At 45.0% G+C, this 14239-nt stretch overlaps 1 protein-coding gene across 14 annotated transcripts in view; it reads right to left on the reverse strand.

The window, feature by feature from the left end:
* Nucleotides 1-14239, reverse strand: part of TACC2 (transforming acidic coiled-coil containing protein 2) — a 212876-nt gene that overhangs the window by 185803 nt on the left and 12834 nt on the right. For 11 of the 14 annotated variants that reach the window (XM_036828561.1, XM_036828567.1, XM_036828574.1 and 8 more), the window contains one exon: nucleotides 932-1015. The exons of the other annotated variants lie outside the window; for them this stretch is intronic. The gene's annotated coding sequence lies outside the window, so the exon portion shown is untranslated. The remainder of the gene's footprint in view (nucleotides 1-931; nucleotides 1016-14239) is intronic. 14 annotated transcript variants of the gene reach the window in all.

Below are 14239 nucleotides of genomic sequence, written 5' to 3' on the forward strand. Positions count from 1 at the left end.
TGGCAGTGGATCTCTTTGGAGCCCCCAACAGGCAAATCCCACAGTGAAACAAAGATTAGGTTGCCTTCTTTTTTATTCCTTCAGAAAAATCATGAATTCTGATGCTACTGATTAGAAATCAGTACATCAGCTAAACTGACTTGTGCACTGAAAGAAGCAGATGTTGATGAAGACTATTTATAACATAGGCTCAATAAGAAGTTCACGGTTTCAAGAACTTGGACCAAGCAATTTACATTGAAATATTTGCTGGGCAAGTGACACATCATTCCAATCCTGTCCCTCTACTTGGCCATTGCTGGGCGTCCGATGTTAATTTAGCTAGAGTTGCTCTATATCCCCAGGCAAATGAAACTGTACTTCTTCAAAAATGATCCATGGTTTAGGCTTCTAATTAATTCAAGGGGGTTTTCCACAAGCAAGACTGAATCCACAAAGGTTTCTTCTACCCACTTGTTCTGTGTACAGAGTCTAGACAGCCAGCTAAACCTCAACCTAGTCTCCAGTAGATTCAAATATAAAATTCATTTTAAAAGATAGTTGTTTGGGAGAATTTTTATTTTTCAGCTGGTGTATTGGTGTCACATCATCACAGCTGCAAATATAAACTGGGACAGTCTTTGATTCATTCATTTACTTACGTGTCTATTCCATAAATACTGAGCTCTTTCTATGTGCCAAGCCTGAGGTCCCTGTGTTCTCTTGCACTTACAGCAAAGCCATGAGGTAGGTTTTTTCTTTTTTTATGGATGAACAATTGAAACCCAGAGAGGTCAAGTCGCATGGGCAAAGCCCAGGAGAGAGGAAAAGGAAGGCTGGAGTCTGATGGCCCCAACCCTGGCATTCGATGAACAATGAAATGCTGCCGCCTTGGAAGACTTTTGGCAAGTGTTCAAAGGTAACTGACTGCCTTTATCGCTCGTTCACTTACCTCTGTAGCAGAGCATGGGGTTTCTAGCTGTTGGCAACTGAAGCTGCTTGGGAAGGCTCCAGCTTATGGATCCCCCTCGCTGATCTAGAAGAGGGAAGGAGGTAAGGTTTGGGCTGGTGATGAACCACCAAGGCTGGGATAGCCTAACGGGGCTGGGTAGCCAGAAGCATTGCTGAGAGGAGCCAAGAGAAACATTGGGGAAACAGGGCCTGGAGCCAAGTCTGAAAGAGGAGGGGATGGAGCCGGGAGAATAAGCACGGCAGCTAAACTGTGCAGCGCAGCCTGTGGGTGGAGGACGTGGCTCAGAACCCAGACTGTGGTGTCTGAGCCGATGCCGCATTTTACCTGCTGTGTACGGGGCGGGAGGTACAAGATGCTGCGGAAGCGAAGACGAGATCACGCAGGCCCCGTTTCATCGACGGTAACACGTGGGCTCAGAGAGGTTTTGCAGCCAAACTCCCACTGCCCTGTGAGCAATCTATTGGGATGTGTTGACACATCAGACAACCTCATCGAGTTTTCTATTCAGGGTTTTTAATTCTCTATCTTAAAAACTCTTTTTCTGTACGTGAGGAAAATGTATCTGTTTTAAAGACTCAATACGTTTGGAATCTTCCGCGTTGAGTCATTTCGATTGTTAGTGCTGGAAGCAGCGTGGAGATCATCTTCTCCAGCACAGATGAGGAAGCGGAGGCCAGAGGGTAGAGATGATCTACCCATCCTCCCACAGCAAGCAAGGGCTGGAACCAGAACTGGACTCAGACAGGCTTGCTTCCAACAGGCAGCCTCCCCTGACAAGGCGTCTGCAGGCTCCGGAGTCGCCTCCAGACCAGCCCAGCAAGATCAGATGAGACCCACCTTTCCTGCATGGCATTGCTCTCCAGTCACAGTGGCCTCCAGCCGTTCAGGTCCTGCGTCAGCTGAGGATATGGGGGGCACCAACTGGGAGGTTATGCTTGCTCTGGGGGTGAGCTCAGGTTCACCTGACCCAGCAGTTCCTTTGGCTGCTTGACAAACCCAGTGACCTAAGTCAGCTGCTGTTCCCACAGGTGGCGCCAACCCTCATCCCGGGCAGGCAGGAAGCCTCAGCTTCTCCCTCCAGTGGCTGAATTCAGTTGTTCTAACTCCCTACCTTGAACGGCTGAGCGCGGAGCTACTTATAGCTCTGTTATCATGTTCCTGTTTGAATACAAACAAACACCCGTAGCCTGGGAAAGGGATTTATTAAGAGACATTGCCTGCTTTCTGCTCCGGCAGGGGCCCTTCGTGAGCACCGTGGACTTGGCTGCTCCAGGGGGTTTAAGTGAAATGACAACTCTTCCTCCACACTCTCCCCTTAGCCGCTTGTCTTCTTTCCTCTCCCATCTCCGAGGGCACCGAGAAACTTTGATGTGAAAAGTCCACTCTCGCAGAACTTAGAAATCACCTGCTCTCACGCCGTAGAGATCAGACACAAGACTGCTGGTGAGCGGCCAGGTCAGTTATTAAGTTCTTGATTCTCAGCTCCAAACCCACTACATTCAGATGCTGGGAGGCTCTGAAAACCCCATTTCTGCTTTGCCAACAGCTTCTCGTGAGGCTCTGCCAGGGAAAGGCGGACGCCAGAGGAGGAAGGAGGAAGCAGGGCACGCTCCTTCCTGGCTGCTTCCTGCTTCTGGGAGCATCGCCCCAACCTCACTTCTCCCCTGTGGCAGCAACAATTCCCTCCCGGGCCAGCAGTGCAGTGGGGTCCAGTTTGCCGTTCTCCCAACTCTTACAGAGCTAGCCTCGTGGACATCAGCCCCAGCTGACTGCAAATCCCTCCACAGAGGTCTGAGGTTCCCTGCTGTGGGGCACCCCCTCCAAGCTCCTAAGTAATAATTCCCACTTCTCTTTGCTCCCTAAGCCCTAAGTGTGATAACTGCTTCCTGCAGTGGCTACCTTCCATCATCCTGTAGAGTTTGCCTTTTGCCTTTGCATTTACCTAGATAACAATCCTTTATATTAAATTCTCTCTGTTAAAATAACTGGGACATTTCTGTCTTCTGACTTAACCGTGGCTGATATGCTGGCAGAACTGGGATACAAATCTTCTTTCTCCTGGTTCACGACTCTCTGCATTGGCACCCAATAAATATGTGTTCAGTTAAATGAATGAGTAAAGCGAGTTCAATCCATCATCAGCTTTAACTTTAATAAGAAGTTGTTTAGGGCTTCCCTGGTGGCGCAGTGGTTAAGAATCCACCTGCCAATGCAGGGGACACGGGTTCAAGCCCTAGTCCGAGAAGATCTCACGTGCCGCGGAGCAACTGGGCCCATGCGCCACAACTACTGAGCCTGTGCTCTGGAGCCCGCAAGCCACAACTACTGAGACCATGTGCCACAACTACTGAAGCCTGCGTGCCTAGAGCACATGCTCTGCAACAAGAGAAGTCACTGCAATGAGAAGACCGCTCACCACAACTAGAGAAAGACCGCACAGCTATGAAGACACAGCACAGCCAAAAATAAATAAATAAAATAAATAAATTTATTAAAAAAAAAAAGTTGCTTAGGATTCTGCATCACCAACAACAAGCTCTCACCCAATCACAACCTGGACCTTCTGTCATCCAGATGTCAGTCTCTATCACGAGCTGTTAGAATTGGGAGGGTCTACAGCTCTAACTTATAAGGCTCCCCAACCTTTTCACATTGTGACACACATAATACAATCACATTAATACAGCCCCTGACTTGGGACAAGGCTGCTGTATGGCTCATCCACTGCCCAGGCCCCACCTGGCCACACCAAGAGTTGAGGATATCGAAATCTTGTAACCTGTCTGCCCAGCAGTGGGCCACTGGCTTACGGTGGAGAAGCAGTGACCTAATCTAAGGCTTTCATTTTATAGATGATGAACTTAAGGCCAGAGAGTTTAGGTGACTGGCCCAAATGTAAAGAGCCTCAGCTGTTGGTTAGAGCTTCTCAGCTCTCCTTCATCCTCCGGCAGGCTAGCCTGGGCTTCTTAAGCCTAGCACAGAATTCCTCTTGGGAAGGAACAATCTTCATTTAGGAAAGGAACTTGATGTAATCTGTGTAGGTGCAAGTATTGGCAGGAGCTGAAGCTCAGCAAAAGGAGCTGGTTACATTGCTCCTCACGGGAAATGAGAGTACTTGGGGTTTGGTTCCACAGGTGGAAAGGTCAGAGAAGAGGTCATGGGGTCAGAGAAAGGAATTGGGGGCTGGAGGAGATGAATCTGGGCTTTGGTGTGAGATAGAGGATGATAAGGTAAAGGGCCAGTGGAACTTCCCCTGAAATGAGGTACCGAGGACTTTTGAACAAGAATGCCTAATGGCATTTTGAAGTTGTTTTCGGTTCTTATACTGCAAAGCTCTCCTCTCTCCCCACAGATCTTCACACTACATTCATGAATGCTTCGCTAGTACTGTGTTTTGCTTTGTTTGGTTTTTGGCTGGGATTGGGGCTTTGGAACTTGAAGAAAGGGCTGCACTTTATTCTTACTTGGGTCAATACAATATGGAACAGAGACACTATAAAGTAGGAACCTGAATGTAGAGGAGACCAGAGTGTAAAATAAACTTTTGGGAATTCACAGAAATCTGGGGGTGGACTTTGGAGATCCCCAGTCATGGACTTGAGCTTGAGTCTAAAAGGTCAGGGAGACCCCATTTGACACCTGGGGTAAGCATATATTTATAAACTTAAATAAAACTCGCAAAATGAATTTGGAGATCATACATACTGTTTATGCTCTTTTTGAAACTGCTTCTTTTTTTCCATTTAACAGTAACATATCAGAAACATTTCCCCATGGCTACAACATCATATTTAATAGCTGCAGTGGATACTAAGTTGTTTCCCAGTTTTAGCTGTTTAAAAATACATTTCTCATTTTGTATAACTTGTCTCCGCCTGGGATAGTGGAGGAAGTTATAGAGTGAGGTGGGTAGGGCTTAGCATAAACCTGCCGTAGGTTAGATCAAGCAGGAAGGTATTGAAACCAGAGAATTATGAATGGGAGATGAACTTCGGGGCACCATCAGGTTGGCAGGATCAGATATGGGGGCAAGGACTGTGCCAGAACAAGCAGTCAGGATGGAGAGCGGAGGATTCTTGTATGAAGCGAGTTTTGCCGTCCTGTGCTGCTTTTTAAATGCGGAGACCTGGGGTCTCCACTGGCAATCACGTCCTACAATGTTTGAGACAGGTCTTGAAAGGTCTAGTTCATGAGCTGGAATCTGGTTCTTTGGGACAGAGGCCAGGTACCTGTGGTGGTGATGCCCTCCAGGTTTTGCAACTCTAAACCAGAACCTGTGAATAATCATGGAATCTCTGCTTGAATGCCTCCAGTGATGGGAAACTCACTTCGTCCTGAGGCATCTTTTCTGGAGAGAGGTATACTGGATCACTGGAAAGTTATTTCTATTGCTCCATAGTCTAGATCCCACCCATGATTCCATGAGAGCTGAACTAACGGCTCTGGACAATAGTGACTACAGCTAGGCATGGGCTGGGCAATGGCCAGTGGTGAGGCCTGAGGACCAGCATGGACGATCTAGCTGACTTTACGGACCATCATCTTAGACTGGGCTGCAAGCCTCTACTCAAGCGCCAACCTAAGTTTGCCTTGTTCCGGGACTGCATTGAATCAGCATCCTCTCTCATCGTCATGACTGATGAGTGGTAGCTGTGGTCAGCTAGCCAGCCCACAGGTGACCACAGACACGTGAGGGACCACAGCTGAGTCCAGCCAAAATTGCCAATCCACAGAATCAGAAGCTAACTAAGTGGTTATTGTTGTAAACCACCAAGTTTTGGGGTGGTTTATTACATGGTAAAAGCTAAATGATAAAATTTCCCCTGGAGGGTCCTTAGAACTTTCCTTCATACCAAGCTGCACCCAACTCTGGCTGGCCATCTTGAAGATCTTGAAGACATCACAAAGGATGCCACATGAGGGAGGACTGATAGATGGATCAAATCCCTCTGCAGAAGTGAAACGACAATTTACAAGAACAGCCACTTGACTGGTGACCACTAGTGTCACCTTGGTCTGTGCCAGACTAAGTGTCATTGCCCCATAGCTCTCTGAGGATGATTCTCTGAGCATCCCATGTTACAAACCATGCATAGACCCTTAGCCCAAAATGGAAACGTGAAGCTGCATATTGATTTGCAGTAATGGGGTCTCTCTTTTTTCTGCCAAAACAGATATTTGCTGATACATTTAAATATAAGGTTCCCCTTACTCACAATTTCCATATAGTCCTTCTCTGCAGACTGGGCATTAGCAAAACTTATTTCTTATGAAAACAAGCTGTTGAAACCCACAAAAATTCAGACATCAGTTCGAATCCAAAAGCTGAACTGTGCTGTCATTTTTGGAAATCAAATACAGCATCAACCTAATTGGGAACTGTGGGCTAAGGGGTGGGTGGAAGGAGGATGGAATTGGGGGTGCGGGAAGGCTGTTTCAACACAAACAACACGACAGAGATCTTGAGTGTAGATGGGATATTGGTGCCAACCACATCAGAGCCAAAGATACTAATACGTATGCATAATGTATTAGAGCTGAACTAAGAAATTGAAGATATTTGCCTTCTATATGACATAGTAAGAATTTGCGAATGTAATTATTAGGCTTTAGAGAGAGTTTCAGCTAACATCAGGCAATTTTATTATGTAAAATAGAAAGTAGCTTTTTTTATTTTGTTTTTATTTATTTATTTATTTATTTATTGGCTGCATTGGGTCTTCGTTGCTGCACACGGGCTTTCTCTAGTGGCCCGCGGCGAGCTGGGGGCCACTCTTCATGTGCTGCATGCGGGCTTCTCATTGAGGTGGCTTCTTTTGTTGCAGAGCACGGGCTCTAGGCACGTGGGCTTCAGTAGTTGTGGCACGTGGGCTCAGTAGTTGTGGCTCACGGGCTCTACAGTGCAGGCTCAGTAGTTGTGGCACACGGACTTAGTTGCTCCGCGGCATGTGAGATCTTCCCAGACCAGGGCTCGAACTCGTGTCACCTGCATTGGCAGGTGGACTCTCAACCACTGTGCCACCAGGGAAGTCCTGAAAATAGCTTTTTAAGGGGACTTCCCGGTGGTCCAGTGGGTAAGACTCCACGCTCCCAGTGCAGGGGTGCTGGGTGTGATCCCTGGTTGGGGAACTAGATCCGACATGCATGCCACAACTAAGAATCCGCATGCCACAACTAAAGATCCCGCATGCTGCAACTAAGACCTGGCGCAGCCAAAGTAAAAATAAATAAATAAGAAAGAAAGAAAGAAAGAAAATACCTTTTAAAAAACTCTGTTCCTCAGACAAGTTTATTGTAAATTTATCTTTAAAAAATTAAGGATAACAATAGTTATATAATTTAAAAGTCCTTATAAATAAGACTTTGTTAAGTACCATTCTTTCAGGAAGAACAAAAAGAACATCTTAATCATGTTTTCCTGTTTTTAAGTTAGCTTTGGTGGTAGCTGAAAACAATACAGGCATCCTAGCCATCTGCCTCCCAATATTTCCTCTGCAAACAAAATAAAACAATGAGAAGGAGAAAGAAAAGGTACTCAAAAACCAGGCCCTAGTATATGTATAACTGATTCACTCTGTTATAAAGCAGAAACTAACACACCATTGTAAAGCAATTATACTCCAATAAAGATGTTAAAAAAAAAACAAAAAACAAAAAACCAGGCCCTAGGTAGGAAGAAAGACAGAGATATTTAAGCACTCTTCAAAATAACTGTGAATAAAAAGAGAAAAGTCAGGCAGCCCTGGAGCACAATTCTTCATGTTCCCACCCTCACCCCACCACAGAACTTTGTGAAAACCGCAGACAGACCTAGTAACCTAGTGATGAAATAAAAATTCAGCTTTTAAGGCAAGATAAGAAAAATTTAAACATAAAAATTTCTCTGTCTGTTTGGGCCTCCTCCCTCCCCTCTGGTGTGCATCGTGCATCTGCATTATGCCTTAGGCAGATCCTCACCCCACAATGGCAGAAATACCTGCTCAACCATAAAGATCAATTTTTCTCTTTCTGGCGCCAGCCATGTAACTCCTTAGAAGATAACATTCCTTTGTCAATCCTGTAAAGGGTTACAATGACCCACCACTGGCCTTGTACGTGTAGACGTCTTTGGTGAACTTTATGAACAATGCGATATATCATTTCCCTTAAAGATAGAGATTGGTGCAGAACCGACCGGTCAGAGCTCCTGGGGAGGTACTGGGCCACACTTAATGGAAGTTCTTAGCTTAAATACTTAGTTAAGACCTTATTAATGTCACTAGCTATATTACTTGTATTCTGTCTATTTTACAAGATTATTGTTTCTTGCTTTACCAAATGTGTGACTGAACCTCAGATAAAATTAACGAAGACATGGCGACTTGAAACGATTGACCAAATATATAGTTCTATAAGACCAACGGTTGTAATAGTCTTACTTCTAGATATGGGAAGAGGAAACAAGAAGGAACCGTTTCCTGGACCATAACAGACTAGTAGGACAGGCGACCCAGAGGTTTCTGGCTACTGTTAACAGGACCTAGTCCAGTAATAGAGAATCGAGTGGCCTATCAACAAAATCCTCGCCTGACCTAAGAATGAGCATTCCTAGTGCAGTGGGACAAATTAGCCACGAAATGCCTAATTTGGGAGGCATTAAGGTGCTTCCAAAAGGGAAGGGATTATAAAATAAAAAACATTGCCCACCATCCAGTTCTACAAGAATCAAGTCATTAGCCATCTCAGTCACTGAGCTACATACAAGACACCCTGAAAGGAATTCAGGGCGAAGATCAGGATGAGGCACTCTGCGTTCTGGGAAAACTGACAGAACAGGCCTCCAAATAGTTAGAGATTTTCAGGAGAAATTTTTTATGAACCTGGATTCTTGCATCTTCCCATACTTAGAAAAGCACTAAAACCATTAACTAAGATGTCTGCTTCTCTGGCTAGCAGCAAAATTCCACTGAAATGTGTGCCTGATTGCACACACCTCCTTCTCCAAAATCACATATATGCTGGCCTCCTCCTTTACCTCTTCAGAACAGTTCTCAGAGCTCGCTGAGAGACTGTCTCCCAGGTTATAATCCTCAGTGTGACTGGAACAAAATTTTCCATTTCTTTCTCAGATTGACTACTGATTAGTTTTTTCATCGATACTAGAAAAACGGTAGAGAAGACAGAAGAAGGAAGCTTAAGTTGATCTGAAATTATTGTCAGAATGATTAAGTCCACCCTAAGTCATAAAATACCAAAAAAAGTGCCTGAGCAGGTCAGAGCCTGGCCTACAGGGGCAGGGCCTCAAAGCACAGGACATTTAAAGAGACAGGTATGATTCATGGCACTTCAAAATGCACTGCTCTGGGGCAGGAAAAAAAAAAAAGCAAAAACCACAGGAGAGGCACTCTATGGCAACTGGGTATTGAATGGGGAAAAGAATGAAAAAGAGAAAATTTAGAGCCTGACAAGAAAAAGAGAACCACAACATCAGAGGACTCACAAAAACTCCCCCAGCCTATCCCGCCAAACATGGACTCTCTACAGACAGAACAGGGCACTATTCACCCAGGAATACTGCAGAGCATCCCAATGCTATAAAAATGGACAAGAGGAAGGTCAACAAATCTATACAGAGCTATTGCAAAAAAAAAAAAAAAAGAAAAATAATCAGGAGACAACATTTTATACATATCACCTGGGGAAAATCTTTCCCACACCATCAAAAAGCTAAGTAGAACTAAATTATAAGTCAATACACTAAACAGAATTAAAGATTCTTAAATAAGCATTCAAGCATATGCAAAATACCTCGAATCAGAAATTCAAAAATGCAATGAACAAAAATCAGGGAGAAATGAAAAGACTGTTGATTGGACTCAGGAAAGAAATAGAAAACAGTTAAATTACCTCCAAAATAAATAAATTACAAGGCACCCAAGAGGGAAGAGATTCAAATAAAAATTTAATAGAGGGTATTGAGGAAAATCAGGAAAACGATGAAGAGAATGAGAAATGACATAAGAAAGAAGCAAATAGGGTCAGAGAGAAAATATGAAAATGGTAGACAAAGAGGGAATAATATCCCTATTACTGGAGTCCTTGATATAAAAACAAAAAAATTAAGCAGAGCTAATATTTCTAACTTTTAAGCATGAAAACTTTCCAGAAATAGGAAAATACCCAAATCTACACACTGAAAGGGCTCACTAAATACTTGGGAAAATTTATCCAGAACAATCAATTCCAAGACATATCCTAGTAAAACTGTTAGATTTCAAAGATAAAAGATAAAATTCTCATGACCTCCAGAGAGAAATATCAAATAACTTACATTGCCAAAAGAATAAGATTTGTATCATATTTTAAAAAATCAATACACAAAGCAAAGTAACAATGGAGTAGCATTTTAAAAAACCCAGTGAACTACAGTGTGGACGAAAGATTTTATATTCAGCCAAGCTGTTCTTCATATATCAAGGCTAGAGGAAAAGAATTTTCAACATGTAATAACTTACTGAATTCTATTTCCATCAGATTCCATTCCAGGGAATCTCCTAGATGATGTATATTTCATCTAACCCAGTGATGACTGGGAAAACTTTAGCAAAAGGACTGATGATAAGGATTTAAAAATATGTAAATAGGGAATTCCCTGCAGTCCAGTGGTTAGGAAGCAGTGCTTCCACTGCAGGGAGCCCAGGTTCCATCCCTGTCCGGGAACTAAGATCACACATGCCTCGCAGCATGGCCAGAAAAAAAAAAAGTTGGGCTTCCTTGGTGGTGCAGTGGTTGAGAATCTGCCTGCCAATGCAGGGGACATGGGTTCGAGCCCTGGTCTGGGAAGATCCCACATGCCGCGGAGCAGCTGGGCCCCTGAGCCACAACTACTGAGCCTGCGCGTCTGGAGCCTGTGCTCTGCAACAAGAGAGGCCGCGATAGGGAGAGGCCCGCGCACCGCGATGAAGAGTGGCCTCCGCTTGCCGCGACTAGAGAAAGCCCTCACACAGAAACGAGGACCCAACACAGCCCAAAAAATTAATTAATTAATTAATTAATTAATTAATTAAAAAAATTCAGGGCTTGGGGTTGTCTGTCCCCCGGGGGGGGGGGAATGGAAATGTTAAAAAAAAAAAAAAAGTAAATATACATCTAAGACTAAAACAAAGATGGAAGGGCAAGGATGGAAGACTAATGTACAAACGTCATTTGATTTAACAAAGTAGAAATAATGCATCTAAAAAACTGAAGAAGACAGAGAGGGAAAGAGGAAACTAGAACAAGCTCATTGCTATAGGTAAGAGGTGGGCATTAAAGGTTATTGGGCGGCGGGGTTGAGTCCTGATATACCAGAGAGTGAAAGTTTAAGTAAGAAAACAGGGGTGTATTTAAAGCAGGGGTCAGAGGAAAATTCATTGCACTAAACATATTTATCAGTGAAAATAAAATGAGGGAAATACCAAATTACATTTCCAAGTCAAAAAACTAGGAAAGGAAAAGCAAAATAAACTAAGGAAAGTACAAAGAAGAAAATAATACAGACAAAAGTAGAAATTAATGAGGTAAAGAATAGAAAAATGAACAATCTAATGAACAAATGAAAATCATAGTTTTTTTTAAGAAATTAATGAAACAGAAAAATTACTAGCTAACTTGATCAAGAAGAAAAGGGAGAAAGCATGAATATACAAAACAAAAAATGACAGGAGGGAAATAACCACTGTAACAGAAGAAATTTTTTAAATTATGAGACTGCTTTGCAGACCTCTTTGCAAATAAAAAAATGCATGAAATGGATAATTTCTTAGGGAAATTCAGGTTACCGAATTGACTTCATTAGAGTTAGAAAACTTAAACATACCAATTTCCAGAGACCGGTAGGGGCAAGATGGCGGAAGAGTAAGACGCGGAGATCACCTTCCTTCCCACAGATACAGTAGAAATACATCTACACGTGGAACTGCTCCTACAGAACACCCACTGAACGCTGGCAGAAGACGTCAGACCTCCCAAAAGGCAAGAAAATCCCCACGTACTTGGGTAGGGTAAAAGAAAAAAGAAATAACAGAGACAAAAGAATAGGGACGGGACCTGCACCAGTGGGAGGGAGCCGTGAAGGAGGAAAGGTTTCCAGGCACTAGGAAGCCCCTTTGCGGGCAGAGACTGCGGGTGGCAGAGGGGGGAAGCTTCGGAGCCGCGGAGGAGAGCGCAGCCACAGGGGTGCGGAGGGCAAAGCGGAGAGACTCCCGCACAGAGGCTCGGCGCCAACCAGCACTCACCAGCCCGAGAGGCTTGTCTGCTCACCCGCCGGGGCGGGCGGGGGCTGGGAGCTGAGGCTTGGGCTTTGGTGCTAGCCGGGAGGGAGTCCGGAAAAAGTCTGCAGCTGCCGAAGAGGCAAGAGACTTTTTCTTGCCTCTTTGTTTCGCGGCGCGCAAGGAGAGGGGATTCAGAGCGCTGCCTAAACAAAATCCAGGGACGGGTGCGAGCCGCAGCTATCAGCGCGGATCCCACAGCAACAGGGGCGCAGAGGGAAAAACGGAGAGATTCCCGCACAGAGGCTCAGCGCCGAGCAGCGCTCACCAGCCCGAGAGGCTTGTCTGCTCACCCGCTGGGGCAGGCGGGGCTGGGAGCTGAGGCGCGGGCTTCGGTCGGATCGCAGGGAGAGGACTGGGGTTGGCGGCGTGAACACAGCCTGAAGGGGTTGGCGTGCCGCGGCGAGCCGGGAGGGAGCCGGAGAGGAGGTCTGCAGCCGCCGAAGAGGCAAGAGACTTTTTCTTGCCTCTTTGTTTTGCGGCGCGCAAGGAGAGGGGATTCAGAGCGCCGCCTAGACGAACTCCAGAGGCGGGCGCGAGCCGCGGCTAACAGCGCAGACCCCAGAGACGGGCGCGAGCCGCGGCCATCAGCGCGGACCCCAGAGACTAGTAGGAGACGCTAAGGCTGCTGCTGTCGCCACCAAGAGGCCTGTGTGCGAGCACAGGTCACTCTCCACACCGCCCCTCCCGGGAACCTGTGCAGCACGCACGGCGTGCCTCAGGCTGCTGTAACGTCACGACGACTCTGACGCCGCAGGCTCGCCCCGCCTCCTCCGTATCGCTCCCTCCCCCGGCCTGAGTGAGCCAGAGCCCCCGAAGCAGCTGCTCTTTTAACCCCGTTCTGTCTGGGTGGGGAACGGATGCCCTCAGGCGACGTACATGCAGAGGCGGGTCCAAATCCAAAGCTGAACGCTGGGAGCTGTACGAACAAAGAAGAGAAAGGGATATCTCTCCCAGCAGCCTCAGAAGCAGCGGATTAAAGCTCCACAAACAACTTGATGTGCCTGCATCTGTTGAATACCTGAATAGACAACGAATCATCCCAAATTCAAAAGGTGGACTTTAGGAGCAGGATATATTAATTTCCCCTTTTCCTTTTTTTGTGAGTGTGTATGTGTATGCTTCTGGGTGAGATTTTGTCTGTATAGCTTTTCTTTCACCATCAGTCCTAGGGTTAGGTCCGTCCTTTTTTTTTTTTTTTTTACTTAAAAAAATTTTTTTTCCTAATATATGTTTTCTTAATAATTTTTTCCGTATTTTCTATTGTTAGAAATTAAAAAATTTTTTAATAAGTTTTTTCATATTTTTTATTTTAAAAAATTAAAAATTTTTTTCTTAATAAATTTTTTTCTTAAAAATTTTTTTCTTATTTTTTACTATAAAAAATTAATAAATCTATTTTTAAAAAAAAAATTTTTTTCTGAATACATTTACTTTTAATAATTTTTTTTTCTTATTTTGTATTATAATAGCTTATTTTATTTTATTTTATCCTCTTCTTTTCTTTCTATTTTTTTCTCCCTTATATTCTGAGCTGTGTGGATGAAAGGCTCTTGGTGCTCCAGCCAGGCATCAGGGCTGTGTCTCTGAGGTGGGAGAGCCAACTTCAGGACACTGGTCCACAAGAGACCTACCAGCTCCACGTAATACCAAACGGCAAAAATCTCTCAGAGATCTCCATCTCAACATCAAGACCCAGCTTCACTCAACGACCAGCAAGCTACAGGGCTGGACACCCTATGCCAAACAACTAGCAAGACAGGAACACAGCCCCATCCATTAGCAGGGAGGCTGCCTAAAATCATAAGGCCACAGACACCCCAAAACACACCACCAGACGTGGACGTGCCCACCAGAAAGACAAGATTCAACCTCATCCACCAGAACACAGGCACTAGTCCCCTCCACCAGGAAGCCTACACAGCCCACTGAACCAACCTTACCCACTGGGGACAGATACCAAAAACAACGGGAACTACGAACCTGCAGCCTGTGAAAA

Source organism: Balaenoptera musculus, chromosome 16, assembly GCF_009873245.2.
Source record: "Balaenoptera musculus isolate JJ_BM4_2016_0621 chromosome 16, mBalMus1.pri.v3, whole genome shotgun sequence".
NCBI lineage: Eukaryota > Metazoa > Chordata > Mammalia > Artiodactyla > Balaenopteridae > Balaenoptera > Balaenoptera musculus.